The 17,556-nt window shown below is 51.4% G+C and overlaps 1 protein-coding gene across 5 annotated transcripts in view; it reads left to right on the top strand.

The window, feature by feature from the left end:
- The window catches only part of MAPK4 (mitogen-activated protein kinase 4), a 143,780-nt gene that overhangs the window by 74,418 nt on the left and 51,806 nt on the right, over positions 1-17,556 (top strand). Inside the window, exon 1 of one of the 5 annotated variants that reach the window (XM_032422917.1) lies at positions 808-1,173. The exons of 2 other annotated variants lie outside the window; for them this stretch is intronic. The gene's annotated coding sequence lies outside the window, so the exon portion shown is untranslated. Of the gene's footprint in view, positions 1-807; positions 1,174-4,622; positions 5,798-5,874; positions 5,897-17,556 lie in introns of those variants that run through there. 2 more of the 5 variants (XM_032422915.1, XM_032422918.1) reach the window with 2 other exon arrangements.

The raw sequence follows: 17,556 nt of genomic DNA, 5'->3' as shown, positions 1-17,556 counted from the left end.
TCTCATTCCTGACCCCAAACTTTCAAACCTTTCTCTTTTTGGTTGTCAATGTTGGTTAGTTCCGTATCTCTAAATAATATACTTTACGCACTTTTGCCATGGTTTGTTGCTGTCGTGGCTCATTTTGCTGCTGTTGTTTAAGAAAAAAAGAACAAGAGAGAGAAAGGAGTCATGTAAGCAGAGCAGGCAAATCTGCTTGCCTGCCCATTAAACAATCTGATATTATGTTACACATTAATTTTTTTGGTGAATGCTTAATACCTTCCTCATTAGAAGCATCGTGGTCAGCATCTTTATTTGATTTTGATAGTAATCATCATTTTTAAAAGAGCTCCTATTTTTTATCCTTCAAGTGCTTATATTCATTACCTATCCTTTCTCTTTCCATTGGCTTTCAGCAGGATATCTCAACTTAGGATGAGAATATTCTATTCTCCTTCCTTCCTTCTCCCCTTCCGCCTCGCTGACATTCTTTCTACTGAATCTTTTCTTTTACGTGTCCACGTTGAGGACATCTGTCTTGTTTGTGGCATGCTTACTTGTAGATTGATTCTAAAAGTTGAAAACTAGTAAATAGCATTTACATTATGAATTTGTAAAAACAAGCAAACCAAAACCAAACCAAACCAAAAACCTGTCCTCACTAACTCATCCCATCCTTTATTCTCCACTGCACCTCCACAATGCCCCCTCAGAACTTGGGGCTTAAGAGATTTGAGGGCTTAAACACAAAGCGTTTAAAGAAGAGGATGGGAAGGGGAGGGAGGCAGACATGCTCCCATTTCATATGCAAACTTTCAAGTAATTCCACAGTTTGGGTCCCTCCCACCTGGCTTCTCCAGGGCTCTGGGGAGCCTCCTCCTCATCTGCCCCTCCCTGCTCCTGCCCCCCACCCTCACTGTGCATTCTGGGCTGAGACTTCCTAATTCCCAACCTTTCAGAAATGTCTTCCAGTTCCCTTCCTATTCCCTTCATTGTTATGGGTTTATGTTGATTTAAAGATCCCCTTATACTATCATTGTAATGCCAACTAAGTGGGAGGGGAGGTGAATGCCTGCTTGGTCCTCACCTTAGGACCACATCGGAGTCGCCTCCCTCTCTGCAGCTGCCTCCAGCCGGACCTGAGTGCCAGAAGCTTTGGGATTTCTGCACTGGATGGGAGACCTTGCTTAGGTAACTTTGCACTGGGGAGGAGGGAGGAGCAGAATATGATAGTGTAAAACAACGTCCACATTTGGTTGCCTTGGTAACCTTCCCACTGTAAATCCCACCTGGGGAGGTTGAGGGAGAAGAGGAGAGCCATTGTCAGCTGTTCTGGTAGGGGATTGATGAGGTAGGAGAAGGGAAGGTAACCACCAGTCTGGAACCACTCTGCAGCTAGGATCAGCTAGATGGCTGGGAACAAAGTCACACCTGTCGTTGGTATCCAGAGGGCCCCAAACTTGTTCAGTCAAGCAAGCAAAAGACTCAGGAGTTGTTTGAGCACGGAGAACAGACAGCAGCGCTTTGGGGGGTGGGCGGTGCTCCTTTAGTTACATTATCCTTTATCCCACTGCTCAGTAGGGCCCCTTGACCATCTCTTGTCCTTTTTCTCAGCAGCCAAAGAAATGACTTCCATGATGTTATTTTTAGGGTGTCAGGAACTGTTCCCCCAAATAGCCAGGGTGATGCCCAACCTTTCCAAACCAGGGCCCAAGTTCATATTCCATGGCTAGACACAAGGCTTAAAAACACAGATCTCCTGGGAGAGGGAACCTGGTTGGACTCAAGCCCTTATTATCTAGGTGCTAACGGGGAAGAGTATGAGTGTACAAAAGTAGAGAGGACACTGCAGAGAAAGAAAAGGAACAAAAAGTGACCTTGGAACTGCCCAGATAGATGTTTCTTCACCCTTTGCCTAAGATAGGCTGTTCCCCCATCTTGTCACCCACTTGCATCTCCCGTCCTCTTTTCTAAACTCCCAAGTGGCCCTTCTGAGGGGATATTGTTCTGAGTTGCAGGGGAGGATAAGGGATGTGGTGTGGATTAGCAGAGGAGAGCCATCTAGGGGAAGATGGGGGCAGTGGGAGAGAAGGGCAGGAAGGGGGTGGCCAGGAAAGAGTGGGAGGGATGAATGGCGGAGGGTGGGATATGGCAAAAAACCGCAAAACTGGAAGGTGAGAGTGCTTTCTGCTGAACGTTGAAAAGCTACGGGATTAAAGACAAGGGATGGATGCCAATCCCAAATGGCCCCAGAATGTAGCAGAGTGCTGCAAGCTTTGGCTCGGCAAGGAGACTTTGCTATGTTGGGGTGGGAGGAGGGATAGAATGGGAGAATCTACGCAGGATCTTGCTCCCATGTGATGATTCAACACTATATAGAGATATTTGAGGCTAGCAGGGGCAGCCAGCTATCTTTTGTGGGTTTTCCTACAACAAACCCATTAATCTGATTGCTCTCTCTGGTCCCAAAAGGAAACAGGACCAAGGCAATCCCTTGTCAAGGGGCACAGGGCAAGCTAATGGCAGTTGAGTGGTGTCACTTGGCACACCAGCCATGTAGTCCGATAGCCAGGACAGCTCATAGCAAGTGTCCTGGGCATTCAGTTCACTCGGCCCCATAGCCTAATGTCAGAGCGTGGAGTCTGGAGGCTCACTGCTGGGGTTTGAAGCCTGGCTCTGCCACTTCCAGCTGGGTACGCTCGGCCACGTTCCTCCACTATGAGTGTGTTCTGTTCCGGGCTTGTAAGATGCGCCACACTCCTGTGTTCCTAGGAATATCACTGTGGAGTAAATGACATAAAGCACATTGTTACCTGTTGTTATTATGTAGCATTGTTATTCGTTAGTATGGTTGTTAGTGTTGCTGTTATTCAGGGAAGGGCAAACATCTGTGATTATTTCAGCAATCCCTCCTGCGCGATTTTTACCTTCCACACTACCTTCAGGGCTATTGGTTTTAATTATTCTCTCAAAACACCCTGTGGGATAAACATGGGAGGCAGAATATTCTGGTTAACAGAGGAGGAAACTGAGGCTCAAGGTCACATCATCTGTAGGTCGCAGAGATCAGACGTGAACCAGAGTTCTTTTCATAAGCCAGAGGTTTTTGGCTCCATGGCACCTTACCAGCTCCTTCTCCCAGAGATCTCATTCCCCCAACCACGGGCAAGGCAGTCCCTGAAGCCTCCCTCTGTGGGAGACTCTGCCTTGTCCCGGGAGTTGCCGACACATCTCATGAGGCTCTTCATAAAAAATGCAAGGATCGTTTACCCTTGGCTGTTTGCTGATGGCCAGAGTGTCTTGCTCTGCTCTGCACCTGTGTCCTCTGCACCTGGGAGCACACCTGGAGCTGGCTGGCCAGAGTGAGGGGTCCCCGTGGGAGCATGGAATGGAGCAGGGTGGGCCGCCTCAATGAGGCCTGAGCCCAGCCCAGCTTGGAGCAGCCGAGCACAGACAAGGTGGAACCATGGGATGTCAGGGCACCTGCAGGGGACCTCCCTCCCGGGCGTGAGGCTACTTCAGACCGGAAGCTGTTTCCTCCTCATCAGTCCAGCCTCCTCTTCCACCCCGGCCTCATCTCCCCCCGCCCCCCTCCCCCCTCCCCACGCTGCCTCCTGTGGGCCAGCAGATCCCTCCTCCCCGACCGGCTCTTTTCCTCCAACATCACACTTCTCAAGGCTCTTCATGGCTCCCACACCACCCGAAGTTCTCGGTATCTCCCCACTCCACCTCCTGGGGAGCCTCTACTCGGGCTGCAAGTCTCAATGTAAACATCACTTCCCCAAAGTAATTGTCTCCTCGTCCTCCTGGCTCCTAGCATCCTGCACTTTCCCATCATACATTTGTCACAGTTCTGATCATGCACAGGCGCGATTTGTGCCATTATTTGTGTCACGTCTGGCCCCCTGCCCCTGGACTGTGAGTTGCACGGGGCCCCTGGGGCCCCACTGCCTGGTACATGGCGAGGCTCAATAAATACTACATGAAAGTATTAAATATTAAATAATACTACATGCAAATGCTTTGGACAGTGGAAAGTTGCTTTGCAAATGAGTTTTCATCTTGATTTTATTGCTATCCATGGGGCGACCAAACAATAAAAGAGCTGTCTACAGCAGCTGAGGCTTCCAGAAGAATCGGGCAAAACAGTTTATAAGGAGACATCTCAGCTGCACAATCTTTTCGCTGTGGCTGTTCTTAAAGAAGGGAGGTAGGCGAGTGAGCCTGAGGAGGTAGCCCGTACCCAGTCTCAGTAAACAACCCGTATTTGGTTTGTCAGTGATGATCTGAAATCTGGGAAAAGAAGCAAAAGAGATGAATGCCGGAGGGAATGGTGTGCAGTCCCTCTCGGGGTTTATTTTTGCTGAAGCTAGGCTGTTCCCACTGTGTCGATGATGCCCAAGGGAATATGCACTCACCAGGATTCTACGAGCAAAATCCCTTCTCTGATCCCACTTTCTCTCAGTTGTGCCGGACTCTCTCCAACACTCCTAGGAAATCTACTCACTGTCTCTGCACCTCTGCTCAGCTGCCCCCGGCCTCACCATCTCTGCACCCTTGCCACAGTCCTGAGTGCTGCCCCGCCGTAGTCTGGCGGCCCAGCCTGGCCTGCAGAGCTCGCATCATTCCACGTAAACACCCTGCTCGTGTCCCGGGGAGCTGGCCGTGTTTCCACCAGCAGGTCGCACTTTCCAGGGGCACGCACCTTTATGGATCACTTCTGCCAAGCCTCTTACATTTTCCACTGTCGAGTTCCTAGCCCCATTCCCCCCCACGCGCCCCGTCTCCTCGCTGGTTCATCAACTGTTTCCTTAGCACCTACCGCAGGCCACGACCTGTACAGGGCAGGGGGCATATGGGGGACCCAGGCACTGGGCTCTTGCCCTTGGGATTCCCAGTCCAGTGGGAAGGAAGACTCACAGAGAGGTAGAACCCCAAGAGACAGCTGCTGGAAGGAAGCATATGCCTTGTGCTCCGGGAGCTCAGAGAAGGAGAAGTTCACTCCGAGGGGGGCAGGGTGACATTTGGGCACGTGTAGGATTGTTCCGGGAACACAATGACGATAGCGTCATCAGCAGATGGGCCACGTGTGCCTGGGATGGGGTGACTCAGGGATGATCGCCCTAGTTTGCAGTGTGGGGTGCGGTTTATGGAGAGCAGTTGCACAGAAGTGGGAAGACAGATGGGGTCTGATGTGAGGCTGTGCGAGGTGCTTGGGTTTAGTCTCTGGGCAGTGGGGAGCTGTTAAAAAAATATTTGGAACCAGGAGACTAAAATGATCAGACGTATTTTAGAAATATTGGAAGCAGAAAGAGGATGGATGGGGGCGGGGCACAGGGAGTTGCAGGGAGAGCAACTAGGAGCTGCTGGGACTTCCTTCCTTTGTTCACTCTAAGTGGACTCCGTGAGGGGTGCCACGGGGCCCTCCGCCCCCAAGAAGCACTAGTGAAAGGCCCTCGCACCCTGCCACCACAGCAGGGGCAACAGCGGAAGGTGGCAGGGCACAGAATCCGGACACATAGGGACATCCGGAACCTAAACTCAGGCAGTATGACAAGGAAAGGCGGTGGATTGTAATATTTCTCAGACAGGGTCTTACTTCCCTCCCTTATCACCTTCACCCGGTCACGGCCCTCGCTGTACTTCCCCGGGAGGTGGCCTCCTTCCGAGGCCTTGGCAGCGGCTGGAAAGACAGCGCGTCCAGGCTGAGAGAGCATCCTGAACACAGGCACAGGGGATGAACGGTCACCAAGATTCTTCCAGCCTCCAGCAGCCCAGGAGAGATCAGAGCGGATCTGCGGTCCCCGGAGCCTGGGTGAGCATAGCGTTGAAGCTGGCGCTCAGTTCCTTCCTGCGGTTATGTCGGAGAGAGACTGAACACATCGATCCACGAGTGAGAGAGCTCACTGTCGAAGTCAGTGTTTTTTTCTGCTTTTTGGTTTGTTTCAAAGAAATATACTTGCCCTATAAAACTAAACAGAGGGTGGGTGTAGGGGGCTAGGCGTTGGCCCCGACCCTCCTCCTCCATTCCGGATGAGCAGAACTGGCTCAATCCTGCTGAAACCTGCGTTGTATTTCTCTTCAGACTTCTGAGGCCAGGCCTCTTGCGTTGTCCCAGGCCTCTGTGTCTGCCTACACTTGGGATTCTAATTTGCAATTTAGGTGGTTGAAACAGATTCAGAACTAAAACCAATTTACATTGCTGCTTGGAAAAAAAAAATGATTCTGTCATTGGTAAAATAAAGCTTTGCTTTAAAAGCAACCTTCTTCCCATCCTGAAGGTTCTCCCTGGATGGTAGGGGTTCTGTCCCCTCCTACCAGCCGGGCTGAGCAGTCGCCTCACTGAGCTTACTCCAAGCGAGAGGGACCAGTGCTGAAGGAGGCCGCTCCTCCAGCCCACCTTGCCTGGATTCGGCCACCTCTTTGTACTGTCCAGCCTTTACCTTCCCCCTCATGTTCTGGAGGGCAGCTTTGCCCATGACGCATCTCCAGTCAACTGCCTTCCCTCTCCATTGAGCCCCAATTTGCCCTGGCCCCTTGACATTGGGATGAAGGCGATACCTATCAAGTGGCCTTCCTCCTAGCAGGTGGCTTGGAGGCTGGGTCTACGTATGAGCCTGGTGGTGGCTGAGACCTTCTCCAGGCAGCCCCCGGCCCAGACCCATTGACGGCCCTCTCATTCCCGGCACACGAGAGCTCTGGGTCACAACACGAAGACAGAACCTGGTTTGTGCTATTTCCTTTTAAAACCCAGTGAATCCTGAAGTCCGTTTATCTGAAGTGTGCAGGGGAAGGGAGCAGCAAAGGAATGCGCGAGCGTGTCACTGTCCAGCTCATGGCTGACTGCACACTCCCACTGCGTTGGGCGCAGTGCCGGCCCTGGGCGGGTTTCCAGCCGACTGCGCCGTGCAGGTAAAATCCAGTTCGCGCCCCAGGACTCCCTGTACCTGGGAGAGTTGTGGAGTTCTTGGCTGCCGACCAGGATGACATTTGTCCTGCTAACGCGCGGTGTTGTGTGGGTCATGCTGCCGCTGTTGTCAAGTTTCCTGCATTTTCTGCGCTGAGGACTATCGATGTGTGTGTCTAAGGCTCCCAGGCCGTGAGGTTGGTCTGCATGTGCCAAGTGCTAACAGCAGCCGAGCAACAGAGAAGGAAGGCAGGCGGCTGCCTCTGGGAGTGGACGTGGGGTCCCTCTTTCTTCCCTTTACTCCTCCCGTTGCTCTGTCCTCATTCCTCCTCCCTGACCTCCTTCTCTTTCTGTCTCCCTAGTTCCTCCTCTTCAACCCTGTTCCCCCAACTGGGGCCCACACCTTACCTTGAAGCATCGGGGTTCCGAGCGCTCGGTTTCTCACTCATGTATATGCTCATGGATATGAGCATTGGACCGTCCACATCCCCGTGACTATTCACTGCCTTGGTTATACCTGAAGGGACAGAGGCGTCTCTGGCTCCTGGCCTTGGGGGCCCAGCTGTCCTCGGACTAAAATGAAATCGGAACTTTCCTTACGCGTCACACACTGGCTTGCTGCTACGGAGGCCCCACGCCGTACTGGGCACCGGCCCGGCACATCCTCAGCGGGCACACGGACCAATTCACAGTCCCCTCCTGACCGCGGCTGCCACATGGTCCACATGGGACTTTGTTTCCCTGATATACCATAATTACTTAATTTGAGGGGGAAGAGCTGCTACTTGCTTGCGAGCTGTTCCTTGCCGTGCATAGGTCTCTGCCAGCTAGGGCAGGACCCCCGTCCTCATTCGGTGGAGGGAGGCCGGGCAATCCATCACAGGGTCATCCTGAGGCCCAAGACGGGCCTGGAAGAACCTGCTCCCAAAACCTGCTTCTGGAGCACTTTACAAGGCTCTCTGACTGGTCTTGGAAGAGTCATTTCCCTTTCCTGGGCCTCAGTTTTCTTATCTGGCAGGGGACGGAGCGTTGGTTCCTACTGCAATCAGTAGGGACTGACCGGGCACGGATCCACACCCTAAGGTGAGGAAGGCCACCTTTATTCAGATGACATGAAAAGCAGCTAAGGATGCACATGCCGGCTGGTGGGAAGCCCGGGGTCACCATCAGGGCTCCTGTTCTTTGCCTTGTTTTAAGAGCCCGGGCTGGGGAGGGGCAGGTTCATGGGCCCCCCGACCTGCTTCTGGGCTTCCTCCTCCTCTGCTGCCTCTGTTGCTTTCTTCTCATCCTTCCTGCTCTCCCCTCCAGGCTGTGGGGCCTTCGGTCTTCTCCAGGGAGAAGGCTGATCACTACCCGTCCTCCCCTTTCCATGTCCAGTGGGGTTTGATGGCCTCCCATGGGATCCTGAGCATCAAGACATGAGGGGTTTATCTGTGTGTGGAATCCCTTACAGGCTTGCAGGGGATTCACTGTTCCTCGGAGACCAGTGACACTCCCTGGGGTCCCTCCTGAAGCAAGCACCCCACAGCCCATGTTTCTTCTCCAGTAGGTCCTGTGGCTACAGTGGGATCTCTGTGGCGTGTGGGTCAGACTCTGAGGGTCTCATCACCTTTAAGGGCAGGAGGTATCACAAGGAGAGCAGAAGAGAGGGCGTTGGACGCTTGGCAACAGAGTTCAGTAAGTTAGACTAGAGCGAACGACGTTGCCTAATGAACTTGGTGAGGCACTTGGTGAGTGTCTTAGTCATTTCGGGCTATTCTACCATAGACTGGGTGGCTTCTAAATCACAGAAATTTATTTCTCATGGTTCTGGAGGCTGGAAGTCCAAGATCAGGGTGCCAGCATGTGAGATTCTGATAAGGACCTCGGACATCTCACTGTGTCCTCCCATGGTGGGAGGGACAAGAGAGCTCTCTGGGGTCTCTTTCATAAGGGCCCTAATACCAGTCATGAGGGCTCCATCCTTATGACGAAATCACCTCCTGAAGGCCCCACCTCCTAATACCATTACATTGGGGATGAGGATTTCAACATCTGGATTGGCGGGGCGGGGGGGACATGCGTATATTCAGTCCATTTCTGTGATTCATTGTAGATTCATTGCCAGACACTCACTCCATTCTGGGCTGGGTGTTGCAGTGTGTGCTGGGTCATAAGAGAAGATAGGAATAATTCAGCGTAAAGTTCCCCGCTACCTGCCTCTGCCAAAAAAAAAAAAAAAAAAAACAACCACCGAGACTTAAAACACATGTACAGTAGCTGGTCGGCTAGTATTTCTTCCCATGAGGGTTGTTCCCACTTCACAGACTTGAAACTCCTCCTGGATCGCTCACAGGCAGCCACAGGACTAGAACTCGGGTCCCGTGACTTTCCTCCTTGGCTGTGACAGCCCAGTGTGTTCCGGGGATTGTTGTGGTCACCTGAGCTGTCAAAATACCGCTCCTGTCACTTGTGAACAGGGAGATGTAATCGCTAGGAGAAGGAACTTTTTTTCTGCTCTTTTACAAATGATTTCTTTGTACCTCCAAGCACAAGCCCTGTAAATGATTAGCCTCCATGGGAATAGTAGGAGGTGGCGTGTGCGCACATTCTCTGGATAGTGGGTCAGGGGACTGGGAGAGAAGTGGGGCTTGGGAAAGGAAGTCAAGGACTGTCAGATTTAAAGGGACTGGAATGCAGGATTCGAATCAGACAAGACTTGTGAAATTCTCATGTCTGCTTGGCGTCCCTCATGGGGAGGGAGGAGTGAGTATTACAAATTTGCATTTGTGAATGATGGTCTGGAGCATGGGACTTCTCAGGATGCATTGTGCTGCCCAGATGTTACGATTTGTTAGAGTAGGTTAGGAGTTAGGCACTGGGGCTATAGTGGTGCAGTGGGTAGAGTCCCTGCCCTCACCAAGCTCCCTGTCAAACACAGAAGACAAGCGATTTAAAGCAGAATCAGAACGGGAGAAAAGTGACGGCAGGAGGGAACAAGGGGACACAGCCTGATGGATAAGCTAGTCTAGGGAGGGAAAAGAGCATCAGGGAAGGCTTCCTGGATGAAGGGGCATTTAAACTTAGACCCAGAGGATGAGTCAGAATTAGCCAGAAGAGAGGGATCAAGGTGGAGCATTGGCAGCATGAGATCGGAGAGAGCCATGCATGCTGTGGATGCACATAGGCTCTGCTCCGAGAGCCAGCTCCCGGCAATTGGCAGAGGCTCTTGGGGGGGTGCTGGTTTCCCTGGCTCATCAAGAAAGAGAAGGTGATCACTGATTGCCAACATCTGCCATAGGTGCAAAATGGGTTGATAGTAATACAGATGATACAAATTTGCCATTCCTGGTCTAAAAGCAACGTAACTTAATGCTGAATCCTTTAGCTACAAACCAGGGATCTTTCAGCATCCTGCCATGGGCCCACCTTGCAGGAGGGAGTAAGTAGTCCCGTGTCTGGGCCCAAAAGTTTGGTAGGAAAGGTGAGGTCTGAACAAGGAGTTCCTCAAGGACCGGCAGCTTTGTGCTTTCCCACGATGGCTTATTAAATCTTGCCTCACAGAGAGTTATCTCCAAATTCAGGGAAGGCCCAGTGGCCTGGGGGCACCGTGCAGTGGGTGCTAGAGCAAATGCGGAAGAAATTAAAGATGCAGACACCACTTTTGAGAAGCTTAGCCCCCGGCTGGGATGTCTGCCCTTTAGAACAGTCCAAACAAAGCAAGCCCCAAATAGGGCCTCACCGTATTTAGCCACTGAAGTCGTAACTGCCCTGATTTAGATTTTGAGAGAAGTCTTCAGCTATCCCAGGTTTCTTTCCTTAAAACAAACAAACAAAAAAACAGCTAAGAAGTTTCCCCTTGAATCTACAAAGGCCAAGTGTAGGAGTCGTCTAAAACCAGACGGATTAAACGGTGGCGCACGCACACACACACTTGTGATCCATCCTAAAGTCAGACGCCCAGCCTCCGCAGCCAGTGTCGCCCCCGTGGTGACCAGCACCCACACTTCGCACGCGGGGCCCCACACTGCCCCCCTCCCCAGCTTTGCGCTGCCGTGGGCGTGGCGCTCCAGGGAGGCTGCCAGACTTTCTCTCTGTGCTCTGACAGTATCGTTGGGAGGCCTGCAAAGTCTTTGTTCTCCCTGGCTGGTTATGTAATTTTCAAGAGAAAAGGCAGAGCAAAGACCGAACTGTATGCTCCTGCACTTTGCATTTGGGGGAGGAGGTGACACGCGCCAGGTCTGATGTTCCCTCTGCAAACTTTTCTCTTCCAGCCCTCAGTAGCTCTCCTCTTGCTTCCTCTCAAAGACATGAAGACAAAACAGGTTCCCCTCCAGTTTCTTACTCGGCGTCCCCACCCGTGTGTTCTTGAGGGAACCAAATAAGGGCAGCAAGCCAGGGTGGGTGGCATCACCGCCTCGAAGGAACATTCAGACCTTTGCACATCCCAGGGGAGGATGCTCACCGGGGCCTGCTCCCCTGCCTGAGACATTTATAGTGATGTGTTTGGCTTGGCTGAGCGGCTCTCCTGCCGGCTGGTGTGCAAAGGGGCATCCCAGGCCCTCGGTGGGCGGTGGTATTGGGCACAGGAGAGGCACGGGATCGGAAATGCGGCCTGAGTTGGCATCACGGGCCGCAGCGTTTACAGCAGCTGTCTGCCCGTGCACCTGGGCTTCCACAGAGAGGAAAGGCCTCCCGGGCAGCTCACTTCTCATAAACTCCTCCGGCTGCCTCACCTCCTGGGGGGGAGTGGGACTTTATGTCAAAACCCGGGAGGCCCGGGAGAGTTGTTTCTCATCATTCCTGGGAGCATCACCGCTGCTGCCGCCGCCGAGAGTAAGACCCATCTATGCTCAAAATCAGAGATAACCCAGTGCTAACTGCCTCAGGACCGGCCCTTGCTTCCTTGGTGAAGTTACACCTTCTAGTCACTGTGCTCTTTTGGGGTCCATGTGGCATCCTGCTTGAACCCCCACCTTTACCTCCCCACTCTCCCTGGAGGGATTCAAAACGCTTTCTGATCTGGGCTTCAGGGACCTATTTTTAATTTCTCTTTCCGTTCAGATTATATTTTGTCATAACCAGAATCTTCCTGCAAGCATGTAGGACCTCCTGTATGCAATAGCACTAGCATCGCTTTCTCCCACAACTGCATCCCAAGACACAGTGGTGTTTCTTCTTGGGAAGGAAAACTTCTCCTGAGCACCCTTCCCCGCAGTAGTATTTCCTTTCAGACTTACTCTCCGGAACTGGATCGAATAGCCACCTGTTACCAAAGGGGGAGTGGGTTACCATGACTTTGACTCAAGGCCCTCAGCAGGGATGGGTGTGGGCTAGTCCCTTGCCTTGTGGGGTTTTGCAAGTGTGTGAGGCTGTCACCGGAACCAGAAATGCTATTGGCATTTAGTGAGTAGAGACAGGGTTGCTAAACTTGACCACAGTGCACCATACAGCTCCATAAAACGAAGAACTCTTCTGCCCCGATGCTAGGAACGGCTGCTTTAGACCAGTGGTTCTCAGCCAGGGGTGAGGGCCTGCCTCCTCCACCGGTGACCGTTCGTTTTCAGTGTTTGAAGACCTTTTGGTTGTCCCAACTCGGGGGTGCTCTGGCATCTAGTGGGTCGAGACTGGGGGGTGCTACTGAACATCAGTGTGCGTCAGCCCCACAGCTGAGAATGACCTGGCTCACAATGTCAATCATGTTGAGGCCGAGAAGCCCTGGTTTAGAAGCGTCGTGGGTTATCCCTGGCCGGGCTCAGCTGCTTGATGGCTGACCCAGTCCCGGTTTCTGTTCATCTGGAGGAAGTCAGCACCAAGACCTTGTGAGTCAGGTAGCTGGGAGAACGCTCAGCTCCGTTCACGTCTGGGATGACCGGTCTCTGCAGCCCGGGCTCGGGCTTACCTGAGGCTTACGTTAGAGAAGAGGTCAAGAACTGGTTGGAAGGCAGCCTGATGGTTGTTTAAACTTGCAGTTTTTTGTTTTTGTTCTTTTCTTAACTCTCATTTTAATGTCCTGTCTCAGTTTCTATTTCCATAAAGTGGGCTATGCACCGCGGTCTCCCCACCGGGGCTGAACACAGCCTGACAAGGTGGCTGCCTTTGAGGAGTACCATAGGTGCTCCCGTCCCCAGATTTGCCCTTCCTTGGGCCTGGGAAGCCACATGGGGCCTTAGGTGGTTTGTGGCGAGAATCATTCACTTGGGCTCAGATCACGTGTTATGGTGCTGAGATGTGTAGCCTCTGGAGACATGGCCTGCTAGTGGGGTGACTTTGGGCAAGTCACTTCCCTCTGGGGGCTTCATGGGAGCATGACACAAACCGAAATCCTCAGGCACAGCTCCTGGCCCATGGTGACCCCTCAGCCTATCTTCATCATGTCGCCTTCTCCGCCTTTCCAGAAAGCCTCTGTTAAAAGGCAAGTGGTGTGTAGGAGTGAGGCACTTCAACAGTACCAGAGAATCACAGAGACAGAAGGTAGCCTGTGGGCCCTGAGGCCAGGAACCCTGCAAATGACCTTAACTCTGCCCAGGGTAGCTCCCTGGGAGGGCAGGCAGGCCTGGGGTAGGGCCACTGTGAGGGGCAACAGGAGGACTGAGTCCAGGAGGGAGGAGACCATGCAGGGGGAGCTGGAAAGATCTGAGTTACAGCACACTTCAGTGCCACCTCAGGAACAAGCTAGAGAATGTTCCTACACAGTCTGGAACAAGGGTTGGCCGCCTGCAGCCCCCTCACCAAATTCAGTCTCCCACCTATTTTTGTAAATAAAATTGTTTTCAATGCAGCCGTGCAAACCTTCGTTCGGGAATTATCTGTGGCTGCTTTTCTGCTGCAAGGCAGGCTTGGAGTAGTTGCAACAGAGACGGTATGTCCCGCAAAGCCTTAGATATTTATCCTCTGGCCCTTTACAGAAAAAATTTGCTGATCTCTGGTCTAGAGGACTTTATTCACATGGACTATAGTGATTAGGGTCATGAACCTTAGAGTCAGACAGACTTGACTATAATGTGAATGGTGCCACCTAGAATTTTTCAGTGTGCAGCCTGTTCAACTGTGAACATCAGCCTTGCCTGAAAAGGATTTCCTGCAAGTTTTTGGGTGCTCAGGAGAAAAAAGAAAGCTCTGTCTGTGAAATATCAGCACCTCATCGGGGGCCATCGTTCCTGCCGAAAGTTGACAGCAGCATGAGGTTTGGGAGGATCTGAACAGGAAGAGTAGAGTCTAAATTTAGACTTTCCAAAGCTGCTTTATAAACCAGATCCCCAGGAAACCCAGCAAGGGACAGTTGGCACACACCATCTCGTCTCTGGTTTGCCTCCACATGTTAAAAGGCTGGATGCATGAGAGGATAATTAATTGGCCTCAAACAAAGTTTTGCAGGAGAGTCCATGGGAGATCAGTGGAGAGATGAAGCTCCATTGCTAGGTGTCCTGGGGGTAGATACTTCTACTCCTGCGTTTTATTACGACATTCACCACGAATCACGGGAGCCCGGGCTGCCCTTGCAGGAGGTACATGTGTTCTTCTTGCTCATTGTCATTCGAGCACAGCTGAACCCATGACCTTTCCTTCCTTCAAGGTGAATGCCCACTCCCTGGTTTGAAGTCACACCTGATTCAGAGCAGCCCTGAGCCACCAAATTCAAATGGAGAATGGCTGTGCTTTGCTCTGAGAAGTTGCCAGAATCACTCCTTTGCCCAGGTGGTCACATCTGCAGATGCCGGGGGAGGGGGGGGGCCCTCTCTAGGGCCCCTGGGCCCACGCCCCCTGCTGTGTCATGCAAACAAGGAACCACTAATCCAAGACATCTTAGGTACTAGGTGTTTTGTAATCAGTCCACCTGTGGAGAAAGGCAAAAGGTTTACCATGGAAATTATAGAGGAATTTTAGAAACTGAGAAAGTAAAGAGGGCTGAGAAGGGGTGAGTAACAGGAGACTCACATGGGAACAGAGAAACGGTCATTCGCGGGCTGCCTGGGTGGTGCTGGAATTCTAGGAGAAGCAGCATCGAAGCAGAAGGTGCTACCAAGAGGGCTGACGTGTGTCTGGGTGGTTGGGGCTTGTCGCGAGAAGAGCCCTCTTGAACAAGTTGTACCGAGGCAGCAGACATAGGGAGGGGAGGCTGATCATGCAGGAAATGTGGGCATGACCACTCGGTAGACACAATGAACGAATGTTCCTTGGACTGCAGTCATTGTCTAAGTGCTGCTTTGGGCCGGGACCTGAGGAGCTTGCAGTCTAGGCGGGAGATGGACATGTATAAACGGTTAAATAGCAACCCAGATTCGTGTATGGTGAATGTCACAGACAGCATACACACGGACACTGCAGGAGTGTAGAGCAGCCAGAATGTCACCGGGGACACTCCGGGAACGGGAACTCTGGAGTGGATGTGAGATGCCATCTGGATTCTGAGTGATGGGCAGGATTTCAACGAGTGGGGAGGAAGCAGGAGGACATTTCAGGAACCGGGAAGGCGCAAGCAAAGAAGGAAGGCAGGAATTGAAAGAGTGTATTTAGAGGCCCATGAGGAAGGCCAAGTGGCTGGAATCAAGTCTTCCCAAGGTGACATGGTACCTGCCCGCGGGAGCCGACAGCGCGTCGGGGAGAGTGCTTGCACACACACGCGTGCAAGCAAGGGCACGGGGAGACAGCCCCTCCCCCATGTGAGAGGCAGAGTAAGGAGTTTTAAAAATAAATAAAGCACCTCTTAATTATTCACAGATTATCTGCATTGCAGTTGATCTGGAACAAATCCTGCTCTCATTTGCCGGTGATGTCATCTCCCTGCTTAGGTGCGCAGTCCTGTCTGTTTACAACCCAGTGGGAGCTGGCAAGGGAAGAAGGCTTACGCATCTCTTCTCATAAAGCAAAATATATAATTGCCTGTTTGCTGCGCCCTTGGGAACTGGACCAGGCATATGGATAGAGAGTGAAAGAAGCTCCAGTTTGGTTTCTGTTACCTGATGCGCAGTGAGAGTCAGAGGAGGACGGAATGGGGCATTGGGGTGGCTCTTCGGTTCCCCTGAATTAGGTATCCAGGTGGATATCACTAGCATGGCCACAGAGTGTGGTGCAGAGGGTGCTCCCAGTGCTGTTTTCTAATTGACAAGGAATCCTCAGAGTGAATGGTATTCATTTCTCAATTCATCAAATGTTTATTGACCCTGTCTATGTTAGAAGCACTGAGCTGGTGTCCTCTGAACCTCAGTGCCCTCATCTGCAAAGTGGGGACTTGGACCAGAATCATTCTCTCTCAGCAAAAGTTACTGGCATTTGGGGGTGGGTGTCAGTTATTCACTGATAGAACTGCTTGGCAGGATGGTTAGCCAATCTAGCCCTGCCTCTTCAAGGCCAGTAGTGACTCCTAGTCAGATTAGCCAGGGAGGGTGCTTGGGTGGCACAGTGGTTAAGTGTCTGCCTTTGGCTCAAGTCATGGTCCCGGGGTCCTGGGATCGAGCCCCGCATCGGGCTCCCTGCTCTGCAGGAAGCCTGCTTCTCCCTCTCCCACTCCCCCTGCTTGTGTTCCCTCTCTCGCTGTGTCTCTCTCTGTCAAATAAATAAAATCTTTAAAAACAAAAAAATTAGCCAGGGAGGGCAGCACCATCCCCAGTTAAGGACCACTAGACTTGTTTGCTATGATTGCTTCCTATTCTGAAATTCAGTAAGACCAAGGTTATTTTGCTGCTGGGACCAATAAAAACATGAAGAGTAGAATTGCTGAAGATCTTGACAAAACATTAGAATAGTAGGTACATCTTATTCAAGTGCAAGGGAATTTTTAACAAAGTCATCAGTAGCTGACATCTGCTGAGCATTCACTATATTCCAGACCCTTGGCAAATCTCTTTCATAAGTTTTTAGAGGGGATCTGAGCATTCACTATTTCAGATCATCTCTGTCCCCTGATTTGCCCCCTTAATTTCAGACATTGAGTTAACTGTTGTTTTGCCTCATTTATCATTTGCAGAGTTGTGCAAAATTCAGATATGAAAGCATCCCTATAGAGGACCCGACAGGATGATGAGAATTAAGAAATAGCCCTGCTAGATTCACTCCTTTGGGCAGGGTACAGTGTTTGTTCTCTGAGTGTCCACGGACTTAATAAACTTATAAAACCTGCCACTCCCTTAAAAGCTATGGCATTGCCTTCACTCCAGAGGTCTGATTTTACATTGTTTGTTTTGCAATGTTTTGCAATGGGTTTTTTTGCCCTTCTTAGGTCCTATGCCTGTAATTTGAGTCAGCAGCCACCAGGGGGCAGTCAGGCTAGGATTTGAGCCGTTGCTTTGAAGAGCTACGTCCCCATCATCAAAGAGAATACAGTTCACCACGCCAGTCCTGGTGTCTTGCTAAGAACTCTGTGCCCTGCTTTGCTGGGTGGCACAGAGGTTAAGTGTCTGCCTTCGGCTCAGGTCATGGTGGCAATAAAATTTATAGGGTGGCAATAAAATTTCCTTATTTAGCATGTGTGCTTATGCTGCCTCTGTGGAAAGCAAGAGATACACATGTAATTAAATATCAGCATTTGGCAAATTCTCTCAAAATATCCAAAGACCTTTGCAAAAGAGGGAAGCAAAGGGGTCCGAGTAGAAACACAAAATTATCGATCCTTTATTTTCTGTCTGCAGCTACTTTTTACTCTCAACCTTCCCAGCTAGTACTGATGTATGTGTTTAGAGTTAATTTCT

The sequence above is a fragment of the Phoca vitulina genome, unplaced genomic scaffold (genome assembly GCF_004348235.1).
Source record: "Phoca vitulina isolate PV1807 unplaced genomic scaffold, GSC_HSeal_1.0 scaffold27, whole genome shotgun sequence".
Lineage (NCBI taxonomy): Eukaryota > Metazoa > Chordata > Mammalia > Carnivora > Phocidae > Phoca > Phoca vitulina.
This window is presented reverse-complemented; position numbering and strand designations above follow the sequence as displayed.